Here is a 25,250-nt window from a genome sequence, read left to right as displayed (position 1 = left end):
AGGTTTATTCGATCATTTTACAGCTTAATGAACATAAACAAAAACAAAATGTGACAGCAATAAATTAAACTACACACAATAAATACATCAAAAACCACACAGTTCAAAGACAATATTCTGTTAAAAAAAAAAAGAGATAGGTAAAAAGGGACCGATAAATAATTCACAATATCATCTCGCCGGTAGCTCAGTGGATTCCACTTAGAGTTGTGACCTCTAGCTCTTGTCCATCATGTCTCTGAGAATCCCAATGGAACAACTAACTCGTCGTGCTGTGCCTTCATTAAGGTTTGGACCTACACCTTTCAGGAAAGACTTAAGATAGTTGTTCAGAGGCTCCAAGTGTAGATCCATGGGTATATTTTGCCCTTTTCCTCCTCTCCCATTCCAAAAGCGGTTCCACATGTGGCATTAAAGGCGGTATGGACGATTTTTCGGCGATTTGAGAACGCAGGCAGAAGTGCACATGCCACTCCCCCGTGCGGACTGATACAACACACACGTGCGTTTGTTTATTAGCGCAACGGATCGCATCGCATCTCTCGTCTCCCGTAGATTTCTGTCCACTTCTGCGTCAGCTCGAACTGTCTTTCTCCGTCTTCATTTTGCCCCGTACACTGAGGGAACTATATTATGATAGATCCATGCGCTTAGGCACGCGGAAACGTGGGGACGAGCCTGACGCGGCTGCAGGTGAGCGGTAGGTGCGTTTTATGATTGATACGTGGCAGGACAAATGATTTATCCACGCCACGAGGAAATATGATAAAAAATGTGCTGGAAAAAATCGTCCATACCACCTTTAAGCTGAAGTGTTAGGAGGAACGTGCTGTAAGCATAATTAGAATGACCATGGGCTTTGTAAAACAGCAGTGCCCCTGATACAGACGCATGAGACGTCCTCCATCACCTTCTTTTACGGCATCAAGCATGTTGAGCGGGACAAACCCAAAGCCTAATCTTGCTTCTGAATGTTCTTGAATATGATCTGGGGTGCTTGTTTTCAACTGGGGTAACAGGTTACATATTATGTAATCTACCTGTCAGATCCTTTAGCCCAAACGTCTCCATTGCTGCAACAAGAAACAGTGCAGTGGTATCTCTTCTCAGGAAGTTTTTGTAGACATCATATGAAGTCATTGGGCCTTGTTTAGCATTAGAGCATCTGATCAAAACAGAAATTATTATTTATCTGTTTGTTTTTCTTATGACTAGAAATAACAATACAAGACCGTGCCGAAATTCATGGTGGCAGGACTGTAATATCAATTCATGAAGCATCTAGACAATTCATGTTGTCGTAGATGTGTACTGTATATAAATGTACTGTATACGAGCTGTAAAACAGCTGCAGTTCATCCAGAACGCTGCTGCTCGGGTCCTGACCAGAACTAGGAAGTATGATCACATTAGTCCTGTTCTCAGGTCTCTGCACTGGCTCCTGTGGCTCAGAGAAGAGACTTTAAAGCAGCTCTGCTTGTGTACAAGTCTCTCCATGGCCTAGCACCAAAGTACATCTTGGATATGTTAGTGCCATATGAACCATCTTGCACTCTAAGGACCTCAGGGAGCGGCCTCCTGCTGGTGCCAGAGTCAGGACTAAACATGGTCCGGCCTCCTGCTGGTGCCAGAGTCAAGACTAAACACGGTCCGGCCTCCTGCTGGTGCCAGAATCAGGACTAAACATGGACCGGCCTCCTGCTGGTGCCAGAGTCAGGACTAAACATGGACCGGCCTCCTGCTGGTGCCAGAGTCAAGACTAAACATGGTCCGGCCTCCTGCTGGTGCCAGAGTCAGGACTAAACATGGACCGGCTTCCTGCTGGTGCCAGAGTCAGGACTAAACATGGACCAGCCTCCTGCTGGTGCCAGAGTCAGGACTAAACATGGACCGGCCTCCTGCTGGTGCCAGAGTCAGGACTAAACATGGACCAGCCTCCTGCTGGTGCCAGAGTCAGGACTAAACATGGTCCGGCCTCCTGCTGGAGCCAGAGTCAGGACTAAACATGGACCGGCTTCCTGCTGGTGCCAGAGTCAGGACAAAACATGGACCGGCTTCCTGCTGGTGCCAGAGTCAGGACAAAACATGGGGAATCTGTGTTTCAGTTTTATGCAGCTAAAATCTGGAACAGTCTTCCTGAAGATGTGAGACAGGTTCTACTCTGACAATGTTCAAATCTAAGCTAAAAACAGTTTTGTTTAGCTGCACATATGACTGAAAGGATTTTTTCTTTGCACTCTTCTCTTATATGACTTAAATTGTTTTTAATTCGTTAATCTTATTGTATTTCCCTGGTCCCTGAGGTCCTCAGAGTCCGAAATGGTTCATATGGCACTAACATGTCCGAGATGTACTTTGGTGCTAGGCCATGGAGAGACTTGTACACAAGCAGAGCTCTGTGAGCTGCGTGAAAAATGCATTAAAATCACAAATCTTTGTGATTTGAATGCATTTTTCCTGCTGTGTGAAGCACTTTGAATTGCCTTGTGTATGAAATGTGCTCTACAAATAAACTTGCGTATATGTTTTTTTCTTCTCTATTATGCATTTTTTGGCTGGTGCAACTTATAGTCCGGTGCAACCAGGGACGTGCCTCACCTGTCAATCTTGAAAAAAATTATATAAAATATTAAAAATATTAACATTTGTCATCTGGTATGTATTATAAATCCCCTTTCCATTTGATTCCAAAATCGAACAATATTTGTTCAAATAATGTCAAAATGTTCCGATGTTTGCCGTTCAGATACAGGAGGAGGCTACAGCTGCTCAGCCTCTGGAGCACACACACACACACACACACACACACACACACACAGACAGACACACACACAACACACGCACACACACACAGACACACACACACACACACACAGACAGACACACACACAACACACACGCACACACACACACACACACACACACACACAGACAGACAGACACACACACAACACACATGCATACACAGACAGACACACACGCACACACACACACACACACAAACTGAGCTGGTGCAATGCAAATGATGTGTCACTCTCTCTCCCTCTGTTTATAACAAATAAAACACCCTGACCGTGATGTGCTCAGTGCTTCCATATTCTCGATAATGTATGAAATGTATTTCTTAGTCTCACAGATTCATTATAAAACCACAGTAAAAGTTCACTCAGAGGCTTCATTACATGGGCCGCGTGAAGAGGGCGCTTGTTTCTTCAGACATAATAATATTTGTAAAAACGCGCCACATTTATAGAACTCTTAGCCTAGTGGTTAGCGAGGTAGCCTGGAGTTCAAGAGATAGTGGAATCGACTGTTTTCGTGTTTTTTTAAACTTATAGATTGCTCAGTCTAGTTTGTTTTGGGATGAGTTATGTCAGAGATGAACGGAGGCAATGGTTCTTTCACAGTTTTGAACATCAGTGATCAGATTAAAGTCAGGTTTGATCATTTTAGTGAGCGAGCTTTCCTTGGTTTAAACTTTAGTGGATTGCATAACATTTTGTGAAATGTCCCAACATTTTGATGACACAAAACTGCAGAGCCTGTCAAAATATGCAAGATTTTTTGACTTTGTGAGACTAAGGGCGGCACTACTGGGACTGTATAGCAATGAATACAAGTCTCCTGCAGCTTCTCCTCTTTTTGGTCCAGAACGACCTGTTTAAGGTGCTCTTTTGGGTTCATTCGGGTTTGTAAATCTGACTCTGAAAGAGTTGGTGCCTCACTAGCCCTGAACCTCACCGCACGTCACTGAGTGCAACTTATAGTCCGGAAAATACGGTGATTATGGTTGAATGGACAATATTTTGACCCAAATGAGTCATTTCCTCGTGGCGTGGACGGCCGATTAGTCCTGCCGCGTATTAATCATAGAACGCACCTACTGCACACCTGCAGCCTCGTTCTGGCTCGTCCCCAGGAGAGCAACACGTTTCCCCGTGTCTAAGCGCATGGATCTATCATAATTAGGGCTGGGCAAGTTAACGCGTTATTATTGCGTTAACTCATCACTTATTTAAAGGGATTTTAATCAATTATTTTAACACGCGTTAATGCAGGTCAGATTCCCCTGGTCTGCACCAGTTCTAAAGCCATTAGAAAGACAAACGCACCGGACGCGCAACACGCCGGACTCATGTCCGTAGACAGTGTTGTACCTGAACGTGTTCATTGAACGAAAGTTCATGAATGCGTTCATAATTTTGGTGAACGTGAACTGAACGAACGGAATTACTGCTGAAGAACGATAATATGAATGTGTTCTTTCTGGTGTCTGTGAACGGCACCTTCGTTCTTTTTATTTTCGTTCAATAAAGAGACTTCCAGGTGAATAACACACCGTTAAGTTTCCCAAAAAGAGCCTATGTCTGGCAAGTGTGAGAATTCCAGAGTTGTAGAGGCGATAGATCGCAGAGACAGATTTTGTGTGTCGCACTGCGCATGTGCATCAAAACAAAAAGCAGCACGGACGCGACAGCAACAGAGCAGCAGGAGTCGCCCTACGACCAGTTACGTGAGTTTTATGATGAGGTCGGTGAGGATGGGAACAATCTAACATTTATGTGCAAACTTTGCCCAGCAAGTTTTCCCTCATGTTTTTGAGAATACACTGTGGGGCTGAAAGCTGCAACTGCTGCTAGTGTGGTGCTGAATGGACAGCAACAAATAGAGGAAGTCTGTCCCTTCAATGTGAATGTAAATCCTGGTTGTGTAAGGATTAAAAATTGGATATGAAGATGAAATCTGACACATAGTTTCAGCATTAAACTAATAAAATAATTGCTGCCTGTGGTTGTATGTGGGCTGTGGAAATTTTTTAGAACAATTATTGCATGATATTGAAAAAAATAACTGAACTAGTTCATTTTTTGGAGCTGTGAACTTAGTTCAACATTTTGAACTATGAACTGAACTATCCATCCATCCATTTTCTGCCGCTTATCCGGGGCCAGGTCGCGGGGGCAGCAGTCTGAGCAGGGACTCCCAGACTTCCTTCTCCCCAGACACTTCCTCTAACTCCTCCGGGGGGATCCCGAGGCGTTCCCAGGCCAGCCGAGAGACATAGTCTCTCCAGCGTGTCCTGGGTCTTCCCCGGGCCTCTTCCCGGTGGGACATGCCTGAAACACCTCCCGAGGGAGGCGCCCAGGAGGCTCCGGAACAGATGCCCGAGCCACCTCAGCTGGCTCCTCTCGACGTGGAGGAGCAGCGGCTCTACTCCAAGCTCTCCCCGTGTGGCCGAGCTCCTCACCTTATCTCTAAGGGAGCGCCCAGCCACACGGCGGAGGAAACTCATTTCGACCGCTTGTATCCGCGATCTTGTTCTTTCGGTCATTACCCAAAGCTCATGACCATAGGTGAGGTCAGAACATAGACCGACCGGTAAATAGAGAGCTTTGCCTTTCGGCTCAGCTCTCTCTTTACCACAACGGTCCGATGCAGCGACTGCATCACTGCAGCCGCTGCACCGATCCGCCTGTCGATCTCACGCTCCATCCTTCCCTCACTCGTGAACAAGATCCCGAGATACTTGAACTCCTCCACTTGGGGCAAGGACACCCCACCCATCTGGAGAGGGCAAGACACCTTTTTCCGGTCGAGAACCATGGCCTCGGATTTGGAGGTGCTGATTCTCATCCCAGCCGCTTCACACTCGGCTGCAAACCGTCCCAGAGCAGCTGCATCAACAATGGAGGCGGAGAACATGGTCTACTCGGACTCAATGTCCCCAACCTCCCCCGGGACATGGGAGAAGCTCTCCCGGAGGTGCGAGTTGAATACCCTACTGACAGAGGGCTCCACAAGACGTTCCCAACAGACCCTCACAATGCGCTTGGGTCTGCCAAGTCTGTCCGGCTTCCTCCTCCGCCAGCGGATCCAACTCACCACCAGGTGGTGATCGGTTGACAACTCTGCCCCTCTCTTCACCCGAGTGTCCAAGACACGCGGCCGGAGGTCAGATGACACGACAACAAAGTTGATCATTGACCTCCGGCCTAGGGTGTCCTGGTGCCATGTGCACTGATGAACACCCTTGTGCTTGAACATGGTGTTTGTTATGGACAATCCGTGGCTTGCACAGAAGTCCAATAACTGAACACCGCTCGGGTTCAGATCGGGGAAGCCGTTCTTCCCGATCACCCCTCCCCAGGTGTCACTGTCATTGCCCACGTGGGCGTTGAAGTCCCCCAGTAGAACAACGGAGTCCCCGGTCGGTGCACTGTCCAGTACTCCTCCCAAGGACTCCAAGAAGGCCGGGTACTCTGCACTGCTGTTCGGCCCATAGGCCACCACAACAGTGAGAGACCTGTCCCCCACCCGAAGGCGGAGGGACGCGACCCTCTCGTTCACTGGGGTAAACTCCAACACGTGGCGGCTGAGCTGAGGGGCTATCAGCAAGCCCACACCAGCCCGCCGCCTCTCCCCGCGGGCAACACCAGAGAAGTGGAGCGTCCAGCCCCTCTCGAGGAGATGGGTTCCAGAGCCCAAACTGTGCGTGGAGGTGAGGCCGACTATATCTAGTCGGTATCGCTCACAGCACCAGCACAAGCTCAGGCTCTTTCCCCCCCAGCGAGGTGACATTCCATGTCCCCAGAGTTAGTCTCTGTGTCTGGAAATCTGGTCGCCGAGGCCCCTGCCGTCGACTGCCGCCCAGATCTCTCTGCACCGGCCCCTTATGGATCCTCCTGCGGGTGGTGGGCCCACGGGAGGGCGGCCCCACGTCGCTCCTTCGGGCTGTGCCCGGCCGGGCCCCGTTGGCGCCACCAGGCGCTCGCCATCGAGCACCCATCCCAGGCCTGGCTCCAGGATGGGGCCCCGGTGACGCCGATCCGGGCGACGTAAACGGCCTTGTTCTTTTACTCATCATAGGGGGCTTCTGAACCGATCTTTGTCTGACCCGTCACCTAGGACCTGTTTGCCTTGGGAGACCCTACCAGGGGCTTGATGCCCCCGACAACATAGCTCCCGGGATCATTCGGGCACTCAAACCCCTCCACCACGTTAAGGTGTCGGTTCAAGGAGGAGCGAACTGAACTAGTTCATTTTAAAATGTATGAACTATGAAATTTTTTTTATCATATTTCCTCGTGGCGTGTTAAATCATTTGTCCTGCCACGTATCAATCATAAAACACACTATCGCTCACCTGCAGCCGCGTCAGACTCGTCCCCACGTTTCCGCGTGCCTAAGTGCATGGATCTATCATAATATAGTTCCCTCAGTGTACGGGGCAAAATGAAGACGGAGAAAGACAGTTCGAGCTGACGCAGAAGTGGACAGAAATCTACGGGAGACGAGAGATGTGATGCGCTCAGTTGCGCTAATAAACAAACGCACGTGTGTGTTGTATCAGTCCACACGGGGGAGTGGCATGTGCACTTCCGCCTACGTTCTCAAATCGCTGAAAAATCGTCCATACCGCCTTAATTTTTTATTTAACTGCTACTGAATAAAAATGCTGAAGCCCTAATCATAATATAGTTCCCTCAGTGTACGAGACAAAATTAGGGCGGAGAAAGACAGTTCGAGCTGACTCAGAAGAGACGGAAATCTACGGGAGAAACAAAGGCACGTGTAGCAACGAGGCTTCTTGTGCGTCCACACGGGGGGAGTGCGCTTCCGCTTGAGTTCTCAAATCGGCGCCTTTAAGTGAATTTTAGTTCAATGAGCCGTCAGAACCTGTCAGAGGCACTTTAAGAGGTAGTCACCCTCTCAAAATAAGCAAATCACTTATTGGTGAAGAAAAAAGGGTAAAAAATAATCTGCTGTCACTACAACATAATAAATGTGTTTTGTCAGAACATTCAGTGCTAGTCTTGTCTTAAGGAAACCTCTCCCAGCAAACTTAAAAATGAAACTACAAACAGCCAATAAAGGGTCCTTGTCAGCTGGTTGACCTGCATGTAGACTGGTTGGTTGTTTAGTGCATGTAAATATAGTGATAGTGCACCTCTAAATGTAGTTTGGTTTACTTGTTATGAAAAAAAATAGTTCAAATTCAATCCCGCAGTAGATGTCGTGAATGTGAGCCGCCTAAACTCCCGCAGGGTGGATAACGAGTTTGCATCCAGTTGAAAATGGCAACGGTCCTTTTGATTCAGCAAAAGCTCTTTCAGCACGACCTCCTTTCAATTCTCTTTCGCTATCATCAAAGTTGTTTTATTCCAGCGTGGAGGGTGTGGCAGGACTGCGCCGATCAAACAACACAACCACTTTTCCTCCACAGATAATGGAAAGATAGTGCAACGACGCTCTGTGCAAGCAATGTAAATCCGCACGCATTTTCTTATCAATAGCAAAGTGGTTAGGTGTCGCAGAGTTTAATTCTGTTATTTGTGAGAGTGAAAGTGCAAGTCTGAAGGATTCCTCAGCGATGCCACATTAAAGTCTTTAATTAGCATTGTTAGTCTGGAAAGGCTGCAGTAGGGTTTTCTTTTGAATCCTGTAGATGTAGATGCCGTGATGAAGCATAATACCAATTACAATAATTACATAGGAATTTGGCATAAACATCTGCTAAATTACCATGGCCTTGCAGCTGGTTAAGGCGAGATGAAGGTGAATGGGAAAGAATCTTACATTGAGAGACATCAATTCGAAACTTCTTCTGCAGTTTACTTGCATTAATGTAAAGTCTTTCATCCAGTAATGTTTTCATATAAAGATAAGTTGTTTTATGTGTAAAAATAATGCACATATCTGGGAAAAATAAATCTGAAAAAAGAAGAAGAATTTTGACATTTACAGAAAGGGATTTAGTATTTAAGTAAACTAGATCTTACTGAAAAAAGGTTCATAAATTCAAAATGTGTGTGTTTTTAGGTCAATTAAATAAATATGACTTTATAATTAAATCTCAACAAATCCTTCTGTATGATATGTCAAAATCTTGTTCAGTCCAAGATTGTACAGTTGTCTCTGTGGAAGAAAAACGTATTTGGAGTAAACAACTTTTGAAGTTGTTTACTCCAGTGAATGAAATAATAAAACATCTTTACGTGCAGATTGGACAGTGTTGTTGTTTTCATAGGTTGAGCGAGGGAACAAAAAGCTTTTAGGAGCCTGGAAACACCTAGGACAGGGATACACATCACACACATCACACACATCACACACATCATACACATCACACACATCATACACATCACACACATCACACACATCACACACATCATACACATCACACACATCATACACATCACACACATCACACACATCACACGCATCACACGCATCACACGCATCACACGCATCACACGCATCACACGCATCACACACATCACACACATCACACACATCACACACATCATACACATCACACACATCACACACATCACACACATCATACACATCACACACATCATACACATCACACACATCACACACATCACACACATCATACACATCACACACATCATACACATCACACACATCACACACATCACACGCATCACACGCATCACACGCATCACACGCATCACACGCATCACACGCATCACACGCATCACACACATCACACACATCACACACATCACACACATCACACACATCATACGCGTCATACACATCATACACATCACACACATCACACACATCACACACATCACACACATCACACACATCATACGCGTCATACACATCATACACATCACACACATCACACACATCATACACATCACACACATCATACAAATCATACAAATCAAATCAAATCAATTTATTTTTGTAAGGCCCAAAGTCACAACAACAGTTGCCTCTGAGGGCCACAGGGAGAAATGAATCAACAATGTCTGTGGTGGCGATGGAGTCAGACAATGTCTGTGGTGGCGATGAAGTCAGACAATGTCTGTGGTGGCGAGGGACGATGTCCCAGGGTCCTCTGTCCTTAGACTCTCCTTCTCGGCCAGGAAAAACTACAAAAAAAACCTCTTTGGGAAAAAAGCGTAGAAACCTGGAGGAGTTCCAGTGAAGGAGAGATCCGACTCTCACAGACGGACAGACGGACACGAGGAGACTGGAGCTGGACCCACTCTTCAGGCAGAAGAGGGACCGACTGAGGCGAACTGGACCCACTCTTCAGGCGGATGAGGGACCGACTGAGGCGAACTGGACCCACTCTTCAGGCAGATGAGGGACCGTCGGAGGCGAGCTGGACCCACTCTTCAGGCAGAAGAGGGACCGTCTGAGTCGAGCTGGACCCACTCTTCAGGTAGAAGAGGGACCGTCGGAGGCGAGCTGGACCCACTCTTCAGGCAGATGAGGGACCGTCGGAGGCGAGCTGGACCCACTCTTCAGGCAGAAGAGGGACCGACTGAGGCGAACTGGAGCCACTCTTCAGGCAGATGAGGGACCGTCCACACAGGGCAGGGACCACTTCACCAGGGGAGGGGCATCTGGGTCCACAGGTCCTCAGGAGTGAGAGAAAGAAAAGAAGGCGGTGAACAGTTTGCAAGTGGAATCAAAAAATAAATATTGTTTGATAGCATAAGTAGTCAGAAGAAGAAGAGGATAGTGCTCAAGCTGTCATACTTCCCCCAGCATAGTTACTCCTAGGGCAGCGTAGCTGAAGCTGTGGGTTTATCTTTCTGTTCCTAACTACTCTGACCATAAGCGATTTCGAAGAGGAACGTTTTAAGCCTGGACTTAAATGAAGAGACTGTGTCAGCATATTTAACATGGGTCGGGAGCTGATTCCATAACACAGGAGCTTGGTAGCTAAACGCTCTACCTCCTACAGTACTTTTAGAGACTCTTGGCACCACCAGAAGGCCGGCATTCTGAGAGCGAAGAGCTCTGTTTGGATGATATGGTTCTATAGCATCTTTGAGGTAGGATGGGGCCATGTCATTTATGGCTTTGTAGGTCAAGAGTAGAATTTTGAATTTGATTCTGGACTCGACGGGGAGCCAGTGAAGAGACTTCAGCACTGGCGTAATGTGCTCTCTTCTTTTTGTTCCTGTTAGTAATCTTGCTGCTGCATTTTGAACCAGTTGAAAGCTTTTTATGGAGCTTTTAGGACACGCTGCAAGCAGGGAGTTACAGTAGTCTAATCTAGTCGTTACAAATGCATGGATAAGTTTTTCGGCATCACTTTTAGGCAGGATTCTTCTGATTTTGGCGATGTTGCGCAAATGGAAATAGGCTGTTTTACAAGCTTGATTTATATGAGCTTTAAATGAGAGCTCCTGGTCAAATAAGACTCCAAGGTTTCTTACAGTAGAACTGGAGGCTACACTGACATTGTCCAGTGTGACTATCTGCTCAGATAGAGCGTCTCGTAGATGCTTAGGGCCAAGCACAATGACCTCGTTTTTTTCAGGGTTAAGAAGCAGGTAGTTTAGTGTCATCCAGGTTTTTATCTCCTTCAAACAAGTACTAAGTCTGTCTACTTGATCGCTCTGATCAGGTTTCATTGATAAATACAGCAGAGTGTCGTCTGCATAGCAGTGGAAGTTAATGTCATGCTTTCTGATAATGTTGCCTAATGGCAGCATATAAAGAGTAAACAGAATTGGATCGAGTACTGAACCCTGTGGCACACCGTAAATTACTTTAGAGCTTGGTGAGGAGCTCTGGTTTACATTAACAAATTGGAACCTATCAGATAGATAGGATTTAAACCAGCTGAGGGCTGTTCCTCCAACACCTACATCACATTCTAACCTCTGCAGTAGAATGTTGTGGTCGATGGTGTCAAACGCTGCGCTGAGGTCCAACAGAACCAGGATTGAGACCAGTCCATCGTCAGCGGCTAATAACAAATCATTTGTGACTTTAACTAGTGCAGTTTCAGTGCTGTGGTGGGCTCTGAACCCTGACTGGAAAACTTCAAATAAGTTATTGTCCTGCAGGTGGCGACAAAGCTGTTTTACTACAACTTTTTCAAGGATTTTAGAGACGAAGGGAAGATTTGAAATAGGTCTGTAGTTTAATCGCATCACATACACATCATACACATCACACACATCATACACATCATACACATCATACACATCACACACATCACACACATCACACACATCACACGCATCATACGCATCACACACATCACACGCATCATACGCATCACACACATCACACACGTCATACACATCACACACATCACACGCGTCATACGCGTCATACGCATCATACGCATCACACACATCATACACACCATACACATCATACACATCATACATATCACACACATCATACACATCATACACATCATACACATCACACACATCATACGCATCATACACATCATTCACATCATACACATCATACACATCATACACATCATGCACGTCATACGCGTCATACGCATCATACGCATCACACACATCATACACATCATACACATCATACACATCATACATATCACACACATCATACACATCATACACATCATACACATCATACACATCACACACATCATACGCATCATACACATCATTCACATCATACACATCATACACATCATACATATCACACACATCATACACATCATACACATCATACACATCATACGCATCACACAAATCATCAAATCAAATCAATTTATTTTTGTAAGGCCCCAAATCACAACAACAGTTGCCTCTTAGGGTCACAGGGAGAAATGAATCAACAATGTCTGCGGTGGCGATGGAGTCAGACAATGTCTGTGGTGGCGAGGGACGATGTCCCAGGGTCCTCTGTCCTTAGATATCACACATAAACACATCACACACATCATACACATCATACACGTCATACACATCACACACATCATACGCATCACACACATCATACACGTCATACACATCACACGCATCACACGCATCATACACGTCATACACATCACACGCGTCATACACATCACACACATCATACACATCATACACATCATACACATCATACACATCATACATCACACACATCACACACATCACACACATCACACACATCACACACATCACACACAACATACACATCATACACATCACACATCACAAACATCACACACATCATACACATCACACGCATCACACATATCATACACATCACACACATCATACACATCACACACATCACACACATCATACACATCACACACATCATACACATCACACGCATCATACGCATCAAACACATCATACACGTCATACACATCACACGCATCATACGCAACATACACATCATACACATCATACATATCACACACATCATACACATCATACACATCATACACATCATACGCATCATACACTACACTCATTAGGCCAAAGCGCGCCTCCCCATGGTACAACCAAGAACTGCGTTCACATAAACAAAGAGTTAGAAAGTTAGAGGGATTATTTCGTCGCTCTCACACCGAAGAATCCCTAAAAGCATGGAAAAGTTGCCTGCTGTCCTATAAGCAGGCTCTGCGTAAGGCCCAAACCAGATATTATTCAAATCTAATAGAAGTCAACAAAAGTAACACTAAATTCCTTTTCAGCACTGTAGCTAGGCTAACAAACTGTCACAGTGCAGTAGAGCCCTCAATCCCAGCTACACTTAGCTCTGATGATTTCCTCCTATTTTTTAATAATAAAATAAAAACAATCAGAGATAAATTAGATGAAATTACCCCCGCTATTAGCCCTGAACTAGCCCAAGCTGTAAATCTAACGTCCCATATAAATCCACCTGTAAACCTAGAAAGGTTCACAGCTGTTGATCAAGCAGAGATAACTTCAGCCATTATGTCCTCTAAAAGCTCAACTTGTGTCCTAGACCCCATTCCAAGCAGACTCCTCAAAGACATTCTTCCCCTAATTATAGACCCTATTCTTAATATAATAAATACTTCACTCGAAAGTGGCTATGTTCCACAGTCCTTCAAACATGCAGTCATTAAACCTCTTCTGAAAAAGCCTAATCTAGATCCCGACCTATTGGTAAACTACAGACCTATTTCAAATCTTCCCTTCGTCTCTAAAATCCTTGAAAAAGTTGTAGTAAAACAGCTTTGTCGCCACCTGCAGGACAATAACTTATTTGAAGTTTTCCAGTCAGGGTTCAGAGCCCACCACAGCACTGAAACTGCACTAGTTAAAGTCACAAATGATTTGTTATTAGCCGCTGACGATGGACTGGTCTCAATCCTGGTTCTGTTGGACCTCAGCGCAGCGTTTGACACCATCGACCACAACATTCTACTGCAGAGGTTAGAATGTGATGTAGGTGTTGGAGGAACAGCCCTCAGCTGGTTTAAATCCTATCTATCTGATAGGTTCCAATTTGTTAATGTAAACCAGAGCTCCTCACCAAGCTCTAAAGTAATTCACGGTGTGCCACAGGGTTCGGTACTCGGTCCAATTCTGTTTACTCTTTATATGCTACCATTAGGCAACATTATCAGAAAGCATGACATTAACTTCCACTGCTATGCAGACGACACTCAGCTGTATTTATCAATGAAACCTGATCAGAGCGATCAAGTAGACAGACTTAGTACTTGTGTGAAGGAGATAAAAACCTGGATGACACTAAACTACCTGCTTCTTAACCCTGAAAAAACCGAGGTCATTGTGCTTGGCCCTAAGCATCTACGAGACGCTCTATCTGAGCAGATAGTCACACTGGACAATGTCAGTGTAGCCTCCAGTTCTACTGTAAGAAACCTTGGAGTCTTATTTGACCAGGAGCTCTCATTTAAAGCCCATATAAATCAAGCTTGTAAAACAGCCTATTTCCATTTGCGCAACATCGCCAAAATCAGAAGAATCCTGCCTAAAAGTGATGCCGAAAAACTTATCCATGCATTTGTAACGACTAGATTAGACTACTGTAACTCCCTGCTTGCAGCGTGTCCTAAAAGCTCCATAAAAAGCTTTCAACTGGTTCAAAATGCAGCAGCAAGATTACTAACAGGAACAAAAAGAAGAGAGCACATTACGCCAGTGCTGAAGTCTCTTCACTGGCTCCCCGTCGAGTCCAGAATCAAATTCAAAATTCTACTCTTGACCTACAAAGCCATAAATGACATGGCCCCATCCTACCTCAAAGATGCTATAGAACCATATCATCCAAACAGAGCTCTTCGCTCTCAGAATGCCGGCCTTCTGGTGGTGCCAAGAGTCTCTAAAAGTACTGTAGGAGGTAGAGCGTTTAGCTACCAAGCCCCTGTGTTATGGAATCAGCTCCCGACCCATGTTAAATATGCTGACACAGTCTCTTCATTTAAGTCCAGGCTTAAAACGTTCCTCTTTGAAATCGCTTATGGTCAGAGTAGTTAGGAACAAAAAGATAAACCCACAGCTTCAGCTACGCTGCCCTAGGAGTAACTGTGCTGGGGGAAGTATGACAGCTTGAGCACTATCCTCTTCTTCTGACTACTTATGCTATCAAACAATATTTATTTTTTAATTCCACTTGCAAACTGTTCACCGCCTTCTTTTTCTTTCTCTCACTCCTGAGGACCTGTGGACCCAGATGTCCCTCTCCTGGTGAAGTGGTCCCTGCCCCATGTGGACGGTCCCTCATCTGCCTGAAGAGTGGCTCCAGTTCGCCTCAGTCGGTCCCTCATCTGCCTGAAGAGTGGGTCCAGCTCGCCTCCGACGGTGCCTCATCTACCTGAAGAGTGGGTCCAGCTCGCCTCCCACGGTCCCTCATCTGCCTGAGGAGTGGGTCCAGTTCGCCTCCGACGGTCCCTCATCTGCCTGAAGAGTGGGTCCTGCTCGACTCCGACGGTCCCTCATCTGCCTGAAGAGTGGGTCCAGTTCGCCTCAGTCGGTCCCTCATCTGCCTGAAGAGTGGGTCCAGCTCCAGTCTCCTCGTGTCCGTCTGTCCGTCTGTGAGAGTCGGATCTCTCCTTCACTGGAACTCCTCCAGGTTTCTACGCTTTTTTCCCAAAGAGGTTTTTTTTGTAGTTTTTCCTGGCCGAGAAGGAGAGTCTAAGGACAGAGGACCCTGGGACATCGTCCCTCGCCACCACAGACATTGTCTGACTCCATCGCCACCACAGACATTGTTGATTCATTTCTCCCTGTGGCCCTCAGAGGCAACTGTTGTTGTGATTTTGGGCCTTACAAAAATAAATTGATTTGATTTGATTTGATACACATCATACACATCATACATATCATACGCATCATACACATCATACACGTCATACACATCATACACATCATGCACGTCATACACATCATACACATCATACACATCACACACATCATACACATCATACACATCATACACATCACACACATCATACGCATCATACACATCATACGAATCATACACATCATACGCATCACACACATCACACACGTCATACACATCACACACATCAAACGCATCATACACATCATACACGTCATACACATCACACACATCACACACATCACACGCATCACACACATTATACACATCATACACATCACACGCATCATACGCATCACACACATCACACACATCATACACATCATACACATCATACACATCACACACATCATACACATCACACACATCATACACATCACACACATCATACACATCATACACATCATACACATCATACACATCACTTGCATCATACGCATCACACACATCATACACATCATACACATCATACACATCACACACATCATACACATCATACACATCATACACATTACACACATCACACACATCACACACATCACACACATACACATCACACGCATCATACGCATCACACACATCATACACATCATACACATTATACACGTCATACACATCACACACGTCATACACATCACACACATCATACACATCATACACATCATACACATCATACATCACACACATCACACACATCACAAACATCACAATCATCACACACATCACACACATCACACACATCATACACATCATACACATCACACACATCACACACGTCATACACATCACACGCATCATACGCATCAAACACATCATACACGTCATACACATCACACGCATCATACGCATCATACAAATCATACGCGTCATACACGTCATACACATCACACACATCATACACATCACACACATCATACACATCATACAAATCATACGCGTTTTACACGTCATACACATCACACACATCATACACATCACACGCATAACACGCGTCATACACATCATACACGTCATACGCGTCATACGCGTCATACACATCACACGCAACACACGCGTCATACACATCACACGCATCATACACATCACACACATCATACACGTCATACACATCACACGCATCACACGCGTCATACACATCATACACGTCATACACATCACACGCGTCATACACATCATACACGTCATACGCGTCATACGCGTCATACGCATCACACACATCACACACATCACACGCATCACACGCGTCATACACATCATACACATCACACACATCACACGCATCACACGCGTCATACACATCATACACATCATACACATCATACGCGTCATACGCGTCATACACATCACACACATCATACACATCATACACATGATACACATCATACACGTCATACACATCACACGCGTCATACACATCATACACATCACACACATCACACGCGTCATACACATCATACACATCATACACATCATACGCGTCATACGCGTCATACACATCACACACATCATACACATCATACACATGATACACATCATACACATCATACACATCATACACGTCATACGCGTCATATGGGTCATACACGTCATACGCGTCATACACATCACACACATCATATATGTGTATGACGTCATACGCGTCATACACATCACACACATCACACACATCATACACATCACACACATCATACACATCATACACATGATACACATCATACACATCATACACATCATACACATCATACACATCATACGCGTCATATGCGTCATACACGTCATACGCGTCATACACATCACACACATCATATATGTGTATGACGTCATACGCGTCATACACATCACACACATCACACACATCATACACATCACACATATTGTACACATCATACACATCACACACATCATACACATCATACACATCATACACATCACACACATCATACACATCATACACTTCATACACATCACACGCATCACACACATCACACACATCATACACATCATACACATCATACACATCACACGCGTCATACACATCACACACATCATACACATCATACACATCACACACATCATACACATCATACACATCATACACATCACACGCGTCATACACATCATACACTTCATACACATCACACGCATCACACACATCACACACATCATACACTTCATACGCGTCATACGCGTCATACACATCATACAAATCACACACATCACACACATCACACGCGTCATACACATCATACACGTCATACGCGTCATACGCATCATACACGTCATACGCGTCATACACATCACACGCGTCATACACATCATACACATCATACGCGCCATACGCGTCATACACATCATACACGTCATACACGTCATACGCGTCATACACATCATACACATCATACGCATCACACACATCATACGCATCATACGCATCACACACATCATACACATCAGACGCGTCATACACATCATACACATCACACACATCACACACAAAACACACATCACACACATCACACACATCATACACATCATACACATCATACGCATCACACACATCACACGCATCATACGCATCACACACATCATACACATCACACGCGTCATACACATCACACGCGTCATACACATCACACACATCATACACGTCATACACATCATACACATCATACGCGTCATACACATCACACGCGTCATACACATCACACACATCACACACGTCATACGCGTCATACGCATCATACACATCATACGCGTCATACGCGTCATACACATTGTACGCGTCATTCACGTCATACGCGTCAGACACAAAACACACATCATACACATCATACACATCATACGCGCCATACGCGTCATACACATCATACACATCATACACGTCTTACACGTCATACGCGTCATACACATCATACGCGTCATACGCATCATACACATCACACACATCACACACATAACACATAACACACATCATACACATCATACACTTCATATACTTCATATGCGTCATACGCATCATACACATCATACACATCATACGCGTCATACACATCACACGCATCATACACATCACACACATCACACACATCATACACATCACACGCATCACACACATCACACACATCACACACATCATACACATCACACACATCACACACATCACACACATCACACACATCACACACATCATACACATCACACACATCACACACATCATACACATCACACACATTATACACATCATACACATCACACACATCATACACATCATACACATCATACACATCACACGCGTCATACACATCACACGCATCACACACATCACACACATCATACACATCATACACATCACACACATCACACACATCATACACATCATACACATCATACACATCACACGCGTCATACACATCACACACATCATACACGTCATACGCGTCATACACATCATACACGTAATACGCGTCATACGCGTCATAAGCGTCATACACATCACACGCGTCATACACATCATACACGTCATACGCGTCATACGCGTCATACACATCACACACATCATACACTTCATACACATCATACACATCACACACATCATACACATGATACACATCACACACATCATACACATCATACACATCATACACATCACACGCGTCATACACATCATACACTTCATACACATCACACGCATCACACACATCACACACATCATACACTTCATACACATCATACACATCACACGCGTCATACACATCACACACATCATACACATCATACACATCATACACGTCATACGCGTCATACACATCATATACATCACACACATCATACACATCATACACATCACACACATCATACACATCATACACATCATACACATCACACGCGTCATACACATCATACACGTCATACGCGTCATACACATCACACACATCATACACTTCATACGCGTCATACGCGTCATACACATCATACAAATCACACACATCACACACATCACACGCGTCATACACATCATACACGTCATACGCGTCATACGCATCATACACGTCATACGCGTCATACACATCACACGCGTCATACACATCATACACATCATACGCGCCATACGCGTCATACACATCATACACGTCATACACGTCATACGCGTCATACACATCATACACATCATACGCATCACACACATCATACGCCTCATACGCATCACACACATCATACACATCAGACGCGTCATACACATCATACACATCACACACATCACACACAAAACACACATCACACACATCACACACATCATACACATCATACACATCATACGCATCACACACATCATACGCATCATACGCATCACACACATCATACACATCACACGCGTCATACACATCACACGCGTCATACACATCACACACATCATACACGTCATACACATCATACACATCATACGCGTCATACACATCACACGCGTCATACACATCACACACATCACACACGTCATACGCGTCATACGCATCATACACATCATACGAGTCATACGCGTCATACACATTGTACGCGTCATTCACGTCATACGCGTCATACACAAAACACACATCATACACATCATACACATCATACGCGCCATACGCGTCATACACATCATACACATCATACACGTCTTACACGTCATACGCGTCATACACATCATACGCGTCATACGCATCATACACATCACACACATCACACACATAACACATAACACACATCATACACATCATACACTTCATACACTTCATATGCGTCATACGCATCATACACATCATACACATCATACGCGTCATACACATCACACGCATCATACACATCACACACATCACACACATCATACACATCACACGCATCACACACATCACACACATCACACACATCATACACATCACACACATCACACACACATAACACACATCACACACATCACACACATCATACACATCACACACATCACACACATCATACACATCACACACATTATACACATCATACACATCACACACATCATACACATCATACACATCATACACATCACACTCGTCATACACATCACACGCATCACACACATCACACACATCATACACATCATACACATCACACACATCACACACATCATACACATCATACACATCATACACATCATACACATCACACGCGTCATACATATCACACACATCATACACGTCATACGCGTCATACACATCATACACGTAATACGCGTCATACGCGTCATAAGCGTCATACACATCACACACATCACACACATCATACACATCATACACATCATACACATCACACGCGTCATACACATCACACACATCATACACGTCATACGCGTCATACACATCATACACATCACACACATCATACACATCATACACATCACACGCGTCATACACATCATACACATCACACACATCATACACATCATACACATCATACACATCACACGCGTCATACACATCATACACGTCATACGCGTCATAAGCGTCATACACATCATACGCGTCATTCACGTCATACGCGTCATACACATCACACACATCATACACTTCATACGCGTCATACACATCATACACATCATACACGTCATACGCGTCATACGCATCATACACATCATACACATCATACACATCATACACATCATACACATCACACACATAACACATAACACACATCACACACATCATACACATCATACACGTCATACGCGTCATACACATCATACACGTAATACGCGTCATACGCGTCATAAGCGTCATACACATCATACGCGTCATTCACGTCATATGCGTCATACACGTCACACACATCATACACTTCATACGCGTCATACACATCATACACATCACACACATCATACACATCATACACATCACACGCGTCATACACATCATACACGTCATACGCGTCATAAGCGTCATACACATCATACGCGTCATTCACGTCATACGCGTCATACACATCACACACATCATACACTTCATACGCGTCATACACATCATACACATCACACACATCATACACATCATACACGTCATACGCGTCATACGCATCATACACATCATACACATCATACACATCATACGCATCATACACATCACACACTTCATACGCGTCATACACATCACACACATCACACACATAACACATAACACACATCACACACATCATACACATCATACACGTCATACGCGTCATACACATCATATACATCACACACATCATACACATCATACACATCACACACATCATACACATCATACACATCATACACATCACACGCGTCATACACATCATACACGTCATACGCGTCATACACATCACACACATCATACACTTCATACGCGTCATACGCGTCATACACATCATACAAATCACACACATCACACACATCACACGCGTCATACACATCATACACGTCATACGCGTCATACGCATCATACACGTCATACGCGTCATACACATCACACGCGTCATACACATCATACACGTCATACACGTCATACGCGTCATACACATCATACACATCATACGCATCACACACATCATACGCATCATACGCATCACACACATCATACACATCAGACGCGTCATACACATCATACACATCACACACATCACACACAAAACACACATCACACACATCACACACATCATACACATCATACACATCATACGCATCATACGCATCACACACATCATACACATCACACGCGTCATACACATCACACGCGTCATACACATCACACACATCATACACGTCATACACATCATACACATCATACGCGTCATACACATCACACGCGTCATACACATCACACACATCACACACGTCATACGCGTCATACGCATCATACACATCATACGCGTCATACGCGTCATACACATTGTACGCGTCATTCACGTCATACGCGTCATACACAAAACACACATCATACACATCATACACATCATACGCGCCATACGCGTCATACACATCATACACATCATACACGTCTTACACGTCATACGCGTCATACACATCATACGCGTCATACGCATCATACACATCACACACATCACACACATAACACATAACACACATCATACACATCATACACTTCATACACTTCATATGCGTCATACGCATCATACACATCATACACATCATACGCGTCATACACATCACACGCATCATACACATCACACACATCACACACATCATACACATCACACGCATCACACACATCACACACATCACACACATCATACACATCACACACATCACACACATCACACACATCACACACATCACACACATCATACACATCACACACATCACACACATCATACACATCACACACATTATACACATCATACACATCACACACATCATACACATCATACACATCATACACATCACACGCGTCATACACATCACACGCATCACACACATCACACACATCACACACATCATACACATCATACACATCATACACATCACACGCGTCATACACATCATACACGTCATACGCGTCATACACATCACACACATCATACACTTCATACGCGTCATACGCGTCATACACATCATACAAATCACACACATCACACACATCACACGCGTCATACACATCATACACGTCATACGCGTCATACGCATCATACACGTCATACGCGTCATACACATCACACGCGTCATACACATCATACACATCATACGCGCCATACGCGTCATACACATCATACACGTCATACACGTCATACGCGTCATACACATCATACACATCATACGCATCACACACATCATACGCCTCATACGCATCACACACATCATACACATCAGACGCGTCATACACATCATACACATCACACACATCACACACAAAACACACATCACACACATCACACACATCATACACATCATACACATCATACGCATCACACACATCATACGCATCATACGCATCACACACATCATACACATCACACGCGTCATACACATCACACGCGTCATACACATCACACACATCATACACGTCATACACATCATACACATCATACGCGTCATACACATCACACGCGTCATACACATCACACACATCACACACGTCATACGCGTCATACGCATCATACACATCATACGAGTCATACGCGTCATACACATTGTACGCGTCATTCACGTCATACGCGTCATACACAAAACACACATCATACACATCATACACATCATACGCGCCATACGCGTCATACACATCATACACATCATACACGTCTTACACGTCATACGCGTCATACACATCATACGCGTCATACGCATCATACACATCACACACATCACACACATAACACATAACACACATCATACACATCATACACTTCATACACTTCATATGCGTCATACGCATCATACACATCATACACATCATACGCGTCATACACATCACACGCATCATACACATCACACACATCACACACATCATACACATCACACGCATCACACACATCACACACATCACACACATCATACACATCACACACATCACACACACATAACACACATCACACACATCACACACATCATACACATCACACACATCACACACATCATACACATCACACACATTATACACATCATACACATCACACACATCATACACATCATACACATCATACACATCACACTCGTCATACACATCACACGCATCACACACATCACACACATCATACACATCATACACATCACACACATCACACACATCATACACATCATACACATCATACACATCATACACATCACACGCGTCATACATATCACACACATCATACACGTCATACGCGTCATACACATCATACACGTAATACGCGTCATACGCGTCATAAGCGTCATACACATCACACACATCACACACATCATACACATCATACACATCATACACATCACACGCGTCATACACATCACACACATCATACACGTCATACGCGTCATACACATCATACACATCACACACATCATACACATCATACACATCACACGCGTCATACACATCATACACATCACACACATCATACACATCATACACATCATACACATCACACGCGTCATACACATCATACACGTCATACGCGTCATA

Source organism: Eucyclogobius newberryi, unplaced genomic scaffold, assembly GCF_026437365.1.
Source record: "Eucyclogobius newberryi isolate DKJ021-1_F unplaced genomic scaffold, fEucNew1.0.hap1 SCAF_13, whole genome shotgun sequence".
Taxonomy (NCBI): domain Eukaryota; kingdom Metazoa; phylum Chordata; class Actinopteri; order Gobiiformes; family Gobiidae; genus Eucyclogobius; species Eucyclogobius newberryi.
This window is presented reverse-complemented; position numbering follows the sequence as displayed.